General features: G+C 34.4%; 1 long non-coding RNA gene across 2 annotated transcripts; it reads left to right on the top strand.

The window, feature by feature from the left end:
- The first annotated feature begins 2,304 nt into the window (after positions 1-2,304).
- Positions 2,305-6,745, top strand: LOC107941948 (uncharacterized). Of its 2 annotated transcripts, none has more exons than XR_001695731.2 (2): positions 2,305-2,394; positions 6,541-6,745. It is a non-coding gene; the product is annotated as an uncharacterized lncRNA (long non-coding RNA). The 2 variants fall into 2 exon arrangements; XR_001695730.2 differs by lacking the exon at positions 2,305-2,394 and adding an exon at positions 6,114-6,160.
- Positions 6,746-12,331: the final 5,586 nt, after the last annotated feature.

Below are 12,331 nucleotides of genomic sequence, written 5' to 3'. Positions count from 1 at the left end.
ATACCATTTCAATTTTGGTCATGGGTTAAACAAAGAACCTAATGTCTAACTCAAAAAAAATGCTAAAAAGAAAATCCAAGAGGCATCAATCCACCATCACATGTATCATTACAAAGCTTCACATTTAGCATGCAAATGACATCAACACAAATCCACCTTAGCCGAAACTTAACTCATCTTCATGCATCATCACTACAACATCAAACACCAACCAAGAAGACAACACCCATGGCCGAATATCATCTCCATCACATAGCAAAGATTTAAACCATGGGCTAGGTAGAACTCAAGCTAACAACTAAAACATGCATGCATCTCATGGAACATCATCAAACATACCTTAATCTAGATACAAGTATGGCCGAACCTCTTCAACCTTTTCTTCCCCTCCTTCCTTTGATTTTTCGGTCAAGAAGAAACAAATGAGAACCCCATTTTTTTTTCATCATCCTACTAACCATTATTATTTTATTGCCCATGCTCCTTATTTTATTTTCCTAACATAAAACACTAACATAAAAGGTTTATAATACCTTTTATCCCATAGCATGGCCGGCCACTAGTCAAATTTTGGGTAATTTGACATGCAAACCCATCACGTTTATAACATGCATTAATAGGCCACTTACATTTGCCTAGCACATTTCTAAATTTTCTCACATAAGTCCTATTAACTAAATTCACATGCAATTAACTAAATCGAAGCTTAAAACTTTCACACATTCATATTCACATATTTTAGACAATAATTATCATATTCAATAATTTGGTAACTCGGTTTAGCGGTCCCGAAACCGCTTTCCGACTAGGGTCACTTTAGGGCTGTCACAAAAACTTTGAATTTAGATGGTTGAATTGAACATTCGGTTATGGTAGATAAGGAAGGAATTTGATTTTTATCTTTAAGTTTTGATGAAGAAATTGTTGATGAAAGAAGTTGATCTTGTTAAAAACTATAATTGCTAATACTCATATGTGTAATAGCCGAACATAGGCTTTGCTTAATGTCTTGAACAAATGCCGATTAGGTGTTTTGAAATGGATAAATTAGGTGCTTGATTTCCTAAAGGTTCGGCATGGTACATGATATTTTTGTTAGTATGATTTTGAATAATTTGAGTAATGTTATGTATAAGTAAAATTATTAGGTACGGTTTTGGCGGTATATATGTACAATTGATCTATTTAGCTAATAATATCTAGGGTGATAAATAATAAAATTCTTGATGACTTGTGTTAAATGACATTCGGCCAAGGACTATATGTGCTTGCTAATTCGGTTTAGGTGAAGAAAATATGACCGAGGGATGTGATTAGGTTGTGACTTATCATTGATTTTGCTTTGGGGCCGTAAGGTTATTTTAGAATGTGTCATAACATTTACTTAGTTGGTCGAGTTGATGAGAAAAGAATTTGGATATTTCTATATGATATCTTAAGCATATCGTTCACTTGGTAAAGTTGACTAATGGTTCATGTACGAATGCTTGTTTAGCCATATGTTATGTTTTGTTTTGACGTAGTATTAAATATATATATGATCATGTTATTTAAGAAAATCGGTAATGCAAGGTGATCATCTAGTAACATGTTCGGTTGTAATGAGTGGAGTATATGCATGATGATAAAATAATAGCGAATAAGGTTATTTGTACTTTAATTGTACAGTACACATGTATTAAATTGAATTGATCAATTGAAAAATAATTAAATAAATTATTTTTGAATTTAAGCTCAAGAGCTAAGGGGATCGAAATCAGATAAAGGAAAGGAGAAAACAATCGAGTAGCCTATCCGTAACTGTTCAAATATACTCGAGGTAAGTCTTTGAGTAATGGAACTTAGCTTATGATTTGATTAAACAATGTTATATATTAATATATATAGCATAATAAATAAATTGTGACCTAATGATTTCTCTTGATTTACATATTGAAATAAATAGGTAGTGCATCGGCTTGTAGTCGAATGGTTATAGAAAATCATGTAGAGTAGCGAAACGGAATCGTGTTATTTGTATGAGCTATTGAGCCGAAAATGGAATGATGGATAATCATGTTGTGTTTGTGATCTAATAATGTAAATGAATTGTTAATGATTTATAATATAAATATATTTTGTGCATGACAATTGAGGATTATATCAGGGTTAAGTCCCGAAGGCATTCGTGCTAGTTATTATACCCGGGTTAAGTCCCGAAGGCATTCGTGCTGGTTGTTATATCCGGGTTAAGTCCCGAAGGCATTCGTGCTGGTTGTTATATCCGGGATAAGTCCCAAAGGCATTCTTGTTGGTTGTTATATCCGGGCTAAATCCCGAAGGCAATTGGGTTGGAAATGTGCGATCTTGTCGTAATAATTTCTATTGATGTGCTTACAACCCTAAGATGATCAGGTATGCACCGTATATACATTGAAATTAAGTTAAGATTGACTATGAGCATGTAAGTATATGGGTTGAAGTGTGAAGTAACATAAGCATGTGATTTTGCGTATTTGCATTTATTTAGCCTTGTAATCGAATTAGATGTATTCGGCCTAATTATGAGGTTAGTTGGGCAAAAAGAGATTATCTACATGATACGAATTCGTGTTTAAGGAGAAATTTAAGATGACATGTATGAACAATAGTGGTATATTTAATCATGACTACATTTAGTCAGAAAGATGATGAGTCTTATGAATGCTATGCTTTAGTTATAAATGATTTCATTACTTAAGACTTACTAAGCATCGAAATGCTTACTTTTTTTTGCCTTAATTCCCTGTTTTATAGATTTTTTTCGTGAACTATCGGACTCGGGAGATCCAAAGTCGAAGTCGTCCACGCTATCTAAACCTTTTGGTACTCTTGTAAGTGAACCTTGATAATGGCATGTATAGGATTGACTTTTGATGTTAATTACGTATCTTTTTGGTGATGTACATATGTATAGCCATGCGAAAATAGCTTGTTAAGTTATTATATGCGCTCCACATAATTAATGTGTATGTGTGGATGATAATCGATTAATGTTTTAAATGTTTTGATGTGAATTAAACTTAGGAATGAATTAATGTACTATTTAAATTGAGAAGATTGCTTTGCATATTGTATAAACGAAATTCGAATTCAAAGGTATGCTATCGGAAATTACCTGAATATTGTCAAATGAATTTTTGTGCTTGTTTGGTAATATTCCTTACCCCTCCGGCGACGGATACGGGTTAGGGGTGTTACATTTTATTTGTATCAGAGCTACGGTTTAGTCGATTCTAGGACTACCGTAAAACATTTGGGTCTAGCTATACTTGCCATTATGTGTTAATACGATAGTGTGGTGATTTCTGACAATTAAATATATATTTTTTGTATAGTAATGGATCCCGATCAAGTGATAGCTGATGATGTTGAGAGTGTAGCGCCTGCTCCTGCATGTGGGACCGTGCCGATAGACTCTCAACCTATAGCGAGCAATCAAAATGACGAGGCTAGACAAGCCTTTTATAATGTGATGAATGATTGGTTTAACCAATACATTCGAACTAATGCGGCTGCTCCACAACCCCTATTTCCAACAAATACACCCCCTGCACCCACGATACCTCCTGTAATTGATCAGATGAGGTTGAACAAGCCCCCGGTTGACAGAATTTGAAAGCACGGGGCTACTAAATTTAAAGCTACAGCCTGTGATGATGCCGAGCAAGTTGAATTTTTGTTGGACAATACTATTCGAGTACTTGATGAACTATCTTGCACACCCGATGAATGTCTAAAGTGTGCTATATCTTTGCTACGTGATTCCGCCTATTATTGGTGGAATACATTGGTTTTTGTTGTACCCAGAGAGCGGGTGACGTGGGAGTTCTTCCAAACTGAATTTCGAAAAAAATATATTAGTCAGAGGTTCATCGATCAGAAGCGGAAAGAATTTCTTGAACTTAAACAAGGTTCCATGTCAGTTACTGAATATGAACGGAAGTTCATCCGTGTAATATCCTGAATTAGGGCTTAATCGGAATAGTGGTTTCATGACCACAAATTTGAGATAGAAATAATTATTTTATAATTATTTTTATGATTATGATATGATTGCATGATTGTGTGAAAATTTCGTGATGAAATTTTATGCCAAAGTGCTTAAATTGAAAGTAGGGACTAAATCGAATAAGTTGCAAAATTTGCATTCTAGAAGTTTTTAGTATGAAATATTAATTAGGAGGTCTTAAATAGAAATTTGACCAATTTTAAGTTCATGGAAGGAATTTTGAAAGTTTAGTAAGGAGGGGCATTTTGGTCATTTGGATATTAAATGAAATAAAATGGGAAAAATAACACAAAATTGGTCATCATCCTCCTTAGTTGCTGCCGAATTCTCCCTCTCTCCATATCTAGGGTTTCTTCAACTTTCAAGCTCCATAGTAAGTGATTCCAAGCGCCGTTTTTAATGTTTTTTATGTTTTTGGAATCCCGGAAGCTCGATTAAGCTTATGCTAGTAATAATTCAACCTAGGGTTTATATTTGGAAAAATAACCATAGGTGAAATTTGTGTATTTTGATGTTTTATGATAGAATATGGGGTTTGAAATTATGTTAGACAACTTGTGCTACTCGGTTTTGAGTGAAAACGGGTAAAAGGGCTTAATCGGCAAAAATACCTAATAGTCACAAGTATATGTTAGAGAGAGAATTTGATGTTTCCATAGAAGACAAAAGTGATCAGCATGTTATAAAACATAAGAATAAGGAATAAATTTTAATTCCCGAGCCTAGGGGCAAAAGTGTAATTATGCAAAAGTTTAGGGGCAAAAGTGTAATTTTCCAAAGTTCGTATTAAAATTCTGTTTTGATGAATGTATGTATTAAATAAGATTAATTTGGTGTTATAGATCAAGAGAAACGAGATTCAAGTCGCGATCGAGGAAAGAAAAGATTGTGGACTAAATTACAAAATCTTTATATTTTGGTATCAAGGTAAGTTCATGTGTAAATAATGTAGCATAATTGTTATTTTTAAGTTATTGATGTTAATTATATGATATGCTGATTTTTAATCGTGAAATATTATGCTTTGTGGTTCATGTTGAGTAATATGCAAATTATGTTTACTACTTAATAAATATGAATTGTTACCGAGTATTGGTTCCGATATTCCATGGAAGATGGCAAATGTGAGATCGAGGGAAAAAGCCCGTTTGAACCTTAGGAATAGATTAGGATACAAGTGACATGTCTCTAGGATGGTTGAGCATCCAAACTCGTTGAGTTGAGTCCGAGTTCACTTATGGATGCAAATGTCTGAACTCGTTGAGTTGAGTCCGAGTTCGTGAGATGTAACTAGGCATCCGAACTCGTTGAGTTGAGTCCGAGTTCATTTATGGATGCGAACGCCTGAGCTCGTTGAGTTGAGTCCGAGTTCACTTAGGGGTGGGTTACATGATTTCTTGATTACATATGTGGCACTTATGTGCAAATTATCCATGTATCCGAGTTATATTCCGATGTGTTCAACGGGTGAAATTTCTGGTTTAATGGAAGAACACTTAAGATATAAGTGACAATTTGGGTAAGTGTTGTGAAATGGACACTTTGGACAGGTATGTTCTGAACCCTCGGGTTGGAAATAGATACATCAACGATAAGATCGTAAGATGATGAATGATATTTAGAAATGCGATAAATGTTTTGGTGATACCAGGTTAAGGTTGTTTGGTATGATTGTATTGTTATGTTACTTGTTATTTGCATATGAACTTACTAAGCATTTATGCTTACTCTTTCCTTTTCATTCACTGTAGTCTTGAACAAGCCGGCTCAGGAATCGGGACAGGTCGAAAGTTCGATCACACTATCCAAAAGACTTTTATCTTGGTAAATGGCTTGTACAACTACTTAAGTATGGCATGTATAGCAATATACCTATTTTCCGGGTTAAGTCCCAAAGGCATTCGTGCTAGTTGTTATATCCGGGTTAAGTTCCAAAGGCATTCGTGCTGGTTGTTATATCCGGGTTAAGTCCCGATGGCATTCGTGCTGGTTGTTATATCCGGGATAAGTCTCGAAGGCATTCGTGCTGGTTGTTATATCCGAGCTAAATCCCGAAGGCAATTGGGTTAGAAATGTGCGATCTTGTCGTAATAATTTCTATTGATGTGCTTACAACCCTAAGATGATCAGGTATGCACTGTATATACATTGAAATTAAGTTAAGATTGACTATGAGCATGTAAGTATATGGGTTGAAGTGTGAAGTAACATAAGTATGTGATTTTTCGTATTTGCATTTATTTAGCCTTGTAATCGAATTAGATGTATTCGGCCTAATTATGAGGTTAGTTGGGTAAAAAGAGATTATCTACATGATACGAATTCGTGTTTAAGTAGAAATTTAAGATGACATGTATGAACAATAGTGGTATATTTAATCATGACTACATTTAGTCAGAAAGATGATGAGTCTTATGAATGCTATGCTTTAGTTATAAATGATTTCATTACTTAAGACTTACTAAGCATCGAAATGCTTACTCTTTTTACCTTAATTCCCTGTTTTATAGATTTTGTTCGTGAACTATCGGACTCGGGAGATCCAAAGTCGAAGTCGTCCACGCTATCTAAACCTTTCGGTACTCTTGTAAATGAACCTTGATAATGGCATGTATAGGATTGACTTTTGATGTTAATTACGTATCTTTTTGGTGATGTATATATGTATAGCCATGCGAAAATGGCTTGTTAAGTTATTATATGCGCTCCACATAATTAATGTGTATGTGTGGATGATAATCGATTAATGTTTTAAATGTTTTGATGTGAATTAAACTTAGGAATGAATTAATGTACTATTTAAATTGAGAAGATTGCTTTGCATATTGTATAAACGAAATTTGAATTCAAAGGTATGCTATCGGAAATTACCTAAATATTGTCAAATGAATTTTTGTGCTTGTTTGGTAATATTCCTTACCCCTCCGGCGACGGATACGGGTTAGGGGTGTTACAATTCATTATGTTGATTTGATTTAAACAAACTTATATATATACAAATGTATCAATGCAATGATGAATTGATGGATATCGAGTCCCGGTTGAACCTTCAGAATTTTTAGGATACGAATGACATGTCATTAGGGATTTCATGTTTCGGGTCTTGGTCTTGGATATCCTATCGATGGCTGAGGTCCTACATTTGTTGCAAATTCTCCACAGCTTGTGAACAGCATTGTGTAGCTTACATCCTGGCCCACAGCTCGTGTGAGCAAACCCATTTCACAGCTAATGTGAGCATTGATGTAAAGGAAAGGTTATGGTTATATGTAAGGTACATTTTGTTTAAGTTTTTCCGAGTATCTGATGAAATTCTAGATGGTTTAATGAGTGAGAAAAAGGAAAATGAAATGATAATTATGCAAATACAATGAATCATGACATTATGGCAACATTGATGATGTAAAATATTATGATTATACATGGTAAACCACATATCTTATGGTTGATTTCATATATATCATGAACAAGTATACTAACTTGTGAGTTTGATGGTGTTTTATAGGCTCACACTAAGCTTATGGCATTGATTTTGGTTTATTCTTATTTTATGAATTATATTATAGAAATGATAAGTTCTGTTTAAGGTTATATGAGCTTACTAAGCACTTGTTGCTTACTTAGTTGTTTTCCTTTGTTTTATAGATTTTTGGAAGCTCGATCTATTGGAAGCTCATCGGATACCTATCACATTATCTAGTAGACAATTCGGTAGTTTTTGAGTTATTTGACTAAGGTTTATAATGGCATGTATAGGGTGATTTGCAGTGGTATTATGGTGTATGTGTTAATGGTGTTTTGGCATGTATAAGCTTTGAAAAGCTATGTTGGTTTGGTACACTTTGATGCCTTACCAAATTATGTGATTTTGGTTACTTTAAAGTGCTTATTTATAAGATCATCTTGGCATGTTGATGATGGCTTGAAAATGGTTACTTGTGACCTGTTTTAGATAATATTTGAACTAGGTTATTATGTTTGGAAATGGCAATATTAACAGTACTGGGTTGGTCACTCGATTTTGAGTTCGAGAGCTCAAGTTATGAACATTTTAGTGAAGTTCATACTTATTCGTATCATTCTGCCTTTCTTCAAAAAGATTTATCCTTGAAGCTTGTGTTTGATCAATTCTTGGTTTCATTTGCTTACCTTTGACATTGTTGTTGGGCCTTGAGGTAGTATAAGCTCATCACATCCGTGGGTCTAAAGCTGGGCCTTGAGACTTGCATCAACAAGGCATATGAACTCAAAAAGCAAAATTAGTACGATCATATCTACATGAGGATGCGCACATATAAAATGGTAATATAATTTACTCAATAATAAAACATTTCCCACCAATTCTATTCTTTTGCTACTTACCGATATATGCATGTCAATGGCATTACTTCAACCAAATTTTCATGTTCAAGTCATTTCACTTATCTTAAACTTACCATTCAATCCGTTTCTGGACTCTACCAACTCATTCGCCTTCGTTTTAGCCCCTAGGGCTCGTTTTCACTTATGTTGCAGAAGAAGATACATATTTTCTTCATTATAATTCATATATGAGCATATTCAATTCTTTAGGATCATACCAATTCATTTTGTTATAGTTTATCAATCTTATTATTAATGAACCTTATTAACCTAACTCAAAATCAGATGGATACATGGATTGTCCAACCAGCACACTAGACTGGTACTGAAGTGCATTATAAAAAATATCCAAGTAAGGAAACTAGCATGTAAAATGCATACTACAACACGAAGCACATCCTGGCACACAAAAAGCATACTGGCAGACAAAGTGCATATTGGCACATGAAGTGCATCCTAGCGCGTTAGCACATAAACTGGTACACAATCCAATCCTATGGAAAGCCAACTATATCTGACATAGCCTGACTAGTTAATGGGGTACCACTGTTCAATTTCATTTACAATTCAGTACATATATCATTTCTCGATTATGTTCAAAACTCCAATTCCATTTCATCATCAAATCGCATATATTTCTTGTCCTTAGACAAACCATGTTATTTTCTATTTCATTCATTTTAGTCCACTATTTCAATATTCACGTTAAATCAAGTTAAGACAACTCGTAATATCATCATATACTTAATATGAAATCCAAGCATTCAATTACCATATATAGGCAAACAATTAAATCTATCTTGAATCATTAAAGTACAAACTGAGGTTTCATGCATCACTCGTCAATGATTTTCGCTTTTCCTATCCCTTTCGACAGTTTGATGTTGTTGTTAGATACGAATAATCACAAAACATATCATATAATCAATTTCTAGCCAATTCAAAATCAAATACCAAGATACACATATTTTGCAATTTGTTCAGTTTAGTCCTTAAAATTGGGATAAGTATAACTTTCAATTTAAGGCTTCGTATTAGAATATGATTTCACCAAAATTCATTAGGGACTCTCTATTTTCTATTCCTATCAAAATTTCATAATAATTTTTCATTTTATTCAATTTGGTCCCTAATGTACAAACCTAACAATTAAGCTTTACAAATTAATCCTTTTTGTAAACTAAGTTGAATTTCTAACAATTTCACTCCAAATCAGCCTGATTTATCAAGCTCCCATGACCTCAAATCTACAAAAATTAATGAAAAATGACTAGGGAATTACGAATGTTTCAAGCTTTAAAAATGGTGTTTTTGGTTTGTTTTTTAACCTAAGATGGTGTTATGTATTGAAAGGAATAAGATGGTATGATACTGTGTATGTTTGTGTGATACATATATCGATTGAGATGAAAAGAAAGATTAATGATTAAGAAAGTATGTTCTAATTCCTGTTGTTGCATCGAGATCGTAATGAATTCGTCAAGAAATGATGATTGATATATTGAATCCATGTAACATCCTAAACCCAGCCTAGACATAAAGACCAAGTCCAGAATGTCAAATGAACTTGCCACAAACAAATACTCTTAAAACCAAATTGATAGACACGTAGATAAGTTTTTAAACTATTAACCATTCAACATAATTCAATATTAAACCTTGCAGTCGAGGTACACTAACAAGTTAAACACACGCATATACATATATATAGAGTAGAACTATTAGGTGACCGAGTCCCGTGTCTGCCAGCCAATCAGTTTTGGGAGGTTCTTGAAATTCATTCAGTCTATTTAGTACGTTACAACCAGAAGTATCAGATTAATACTCAATGTACATAAATTAACTTAGATATTCTTGAAATTCAGATAGCATACTAAGTCCCATTCAATTAGGATAACAATTTACAATTATTTCATATACAAAGCAATTTGGATACGTAGCAGATCAGATACAGAAACATATTCAGGTATAATACAGTAACAGATGTAGTTATCCTACCCCTCATCCGCTACACACTATCTTCAACAAACCCCACACATCAGTAGATATATAATACCTATCCAACCCTACACACCTTATAGTGCCGGTATGACATGTTGCAGTGCTTATAGTCTCACTGCCAGATCAGAGATAATAACAGGTGATTTAACCACCAAATTAGTACAAAACAATTCCTTCAATTCATAATTCCCCCTAAGCAGATGCAGAGTACAGATGACCAATATGTGTGTATCACTTATTATACAGATACAATCATATAGTCCAGTATAATAGAGGTAAATGGAGCCAATTTATAATCACTATAAAGCAGATCATATAGCTCAGTATGGTTATACCTATCTTACAGACACTTTACACTTATCTCGTACAACAATTATGGCGTTAACAGAAATTAGCGATTTGGGCTCATACTCTTGGCACACAACTGTGTGGTTACCCATATGCCCTATTTGTCAAATCAATGAGTTACATGGCATGGACACACACCCGTCTCCCTTTCCCGTGCCTCCCTATTCATCTAGTCAGTAAGTTACATGCTCTGGACACACACCCGTGTTCCAGCCTGTGTGACCACTACACATTCATGTCTCACACATGGCCAGCCATACGCCCGTGTAGCTCGCCCATATGTCTTAAATTCTAAATTAGTCAGTTACAAGGCCCACCACACAGCTTACCACATGCTCGTGTGTGACACACGGCCTGTGCATATGCCCGTGTGATAGCCCGTGTGCAGTTAACTATCCCATTCAAATGTCTAAAAACACAAAAAGAAAGGGTTTCAATACCCTACCTGGATGTAATGACGACCCTAAAAAAAACCTAGGATTCCCAAAGGCTAGGAACCAAAATTCAACAACTCAATTAACGAAAATTTAAGAAATATGCTAAATCGCAACAATAAACAACGCCGAAACCTTCAATGCAAAAAATCGTAATGAACAAAACTTACTTAGTGGAAATCTAACAGTGCACACTCAAATTATAGACAATGAGAGAAGCGTTAGGCATCTTTTAATCTTCCCCTACATTTTTGTAACCACAAAAAACAAAACAAAACAAAACAATTAACATCCTCACTTCAGGATTTCAAGAAACTTGCAATCACACATAACTACTAAAATTACTGTGATGAAGTCTTACCTTTAAGCACCGAAACAACCAACAAAGAGGTACAATTCAATGATTAACTCAACAAAATGTTATACAAAGAAAATTCAAAAACAATAGCCAAAAAAGAAAAAGAAAGGAAAAGAAGAACAAAAATAAACAAAAGGAAGAAGGAAGGAAAGGAGTTAACGTAAGACTATTTAAATTCCTAAAATCAGTATTTTGGAGAAGTGCAAAAATTATATTTCCTAATGCACACGCAGGAATTCGAACATAGGACCATTGACACAGAAAAATGCTTAATCATTGAACTAGCAAGCTCATTCTTGAAACCTCAACGCACAAAATCTAACTTAATTGGTACATGCAAGTCTAGAAGTTCAATTAAAGAATACGTAAAATCTCAAAAGACGCAGCTTGAACCTCGAAACTTTAGTGAGCAAATAGAACACACAACCACATAAGTAGACACATATTCATTGACACAACCCAAAAACATAAATCATATTTTTGGGGTGTTAAAACTCTCTCCTCTTAAAAGAAAATTTCGGCCTTGAAATTTTACCAGATTTGAACAGATGCAGATATTACTGGCGTATTGAATCTTCAGGTTCCCAAGTCGCTTCCTCGGTACTGTGATTCCGCCACATGACCTTAACCAGAGTTAGAGTCTTCCTTCGTAAGACTTTAACATCCTACTCTAGAATCTGAATCAGTTCCTCTTCAAAGGTCAAATCAAGCCTCACCTCAACCTCCTCTATAGGCAATATGTGCGAAGGGTCAGACTGGTACCCTCTCAACATCAAGATGTGGAACACGTCATGAATT

The sequence above is a fragment of the Gossypium hirsutum genome, chromosome A11 (genome assembly GCF_007990345.1).
Source record: "Gossypium hirsutum isolate 1008001.06 chromosome A11, Gossypium_hirsutum_v2.1, whole genome shotgun sequence".
NCBI classification, from domain to species: Eukaryota; Viridiplantae; Streptophyta; class Magnoliopsida; order Malvales; family Malvaceae; genus Gossypium; species Gossypium hirsutum.
This window is presented reverse-complemented; position numbering and strand designations above follow the sequence as displayed.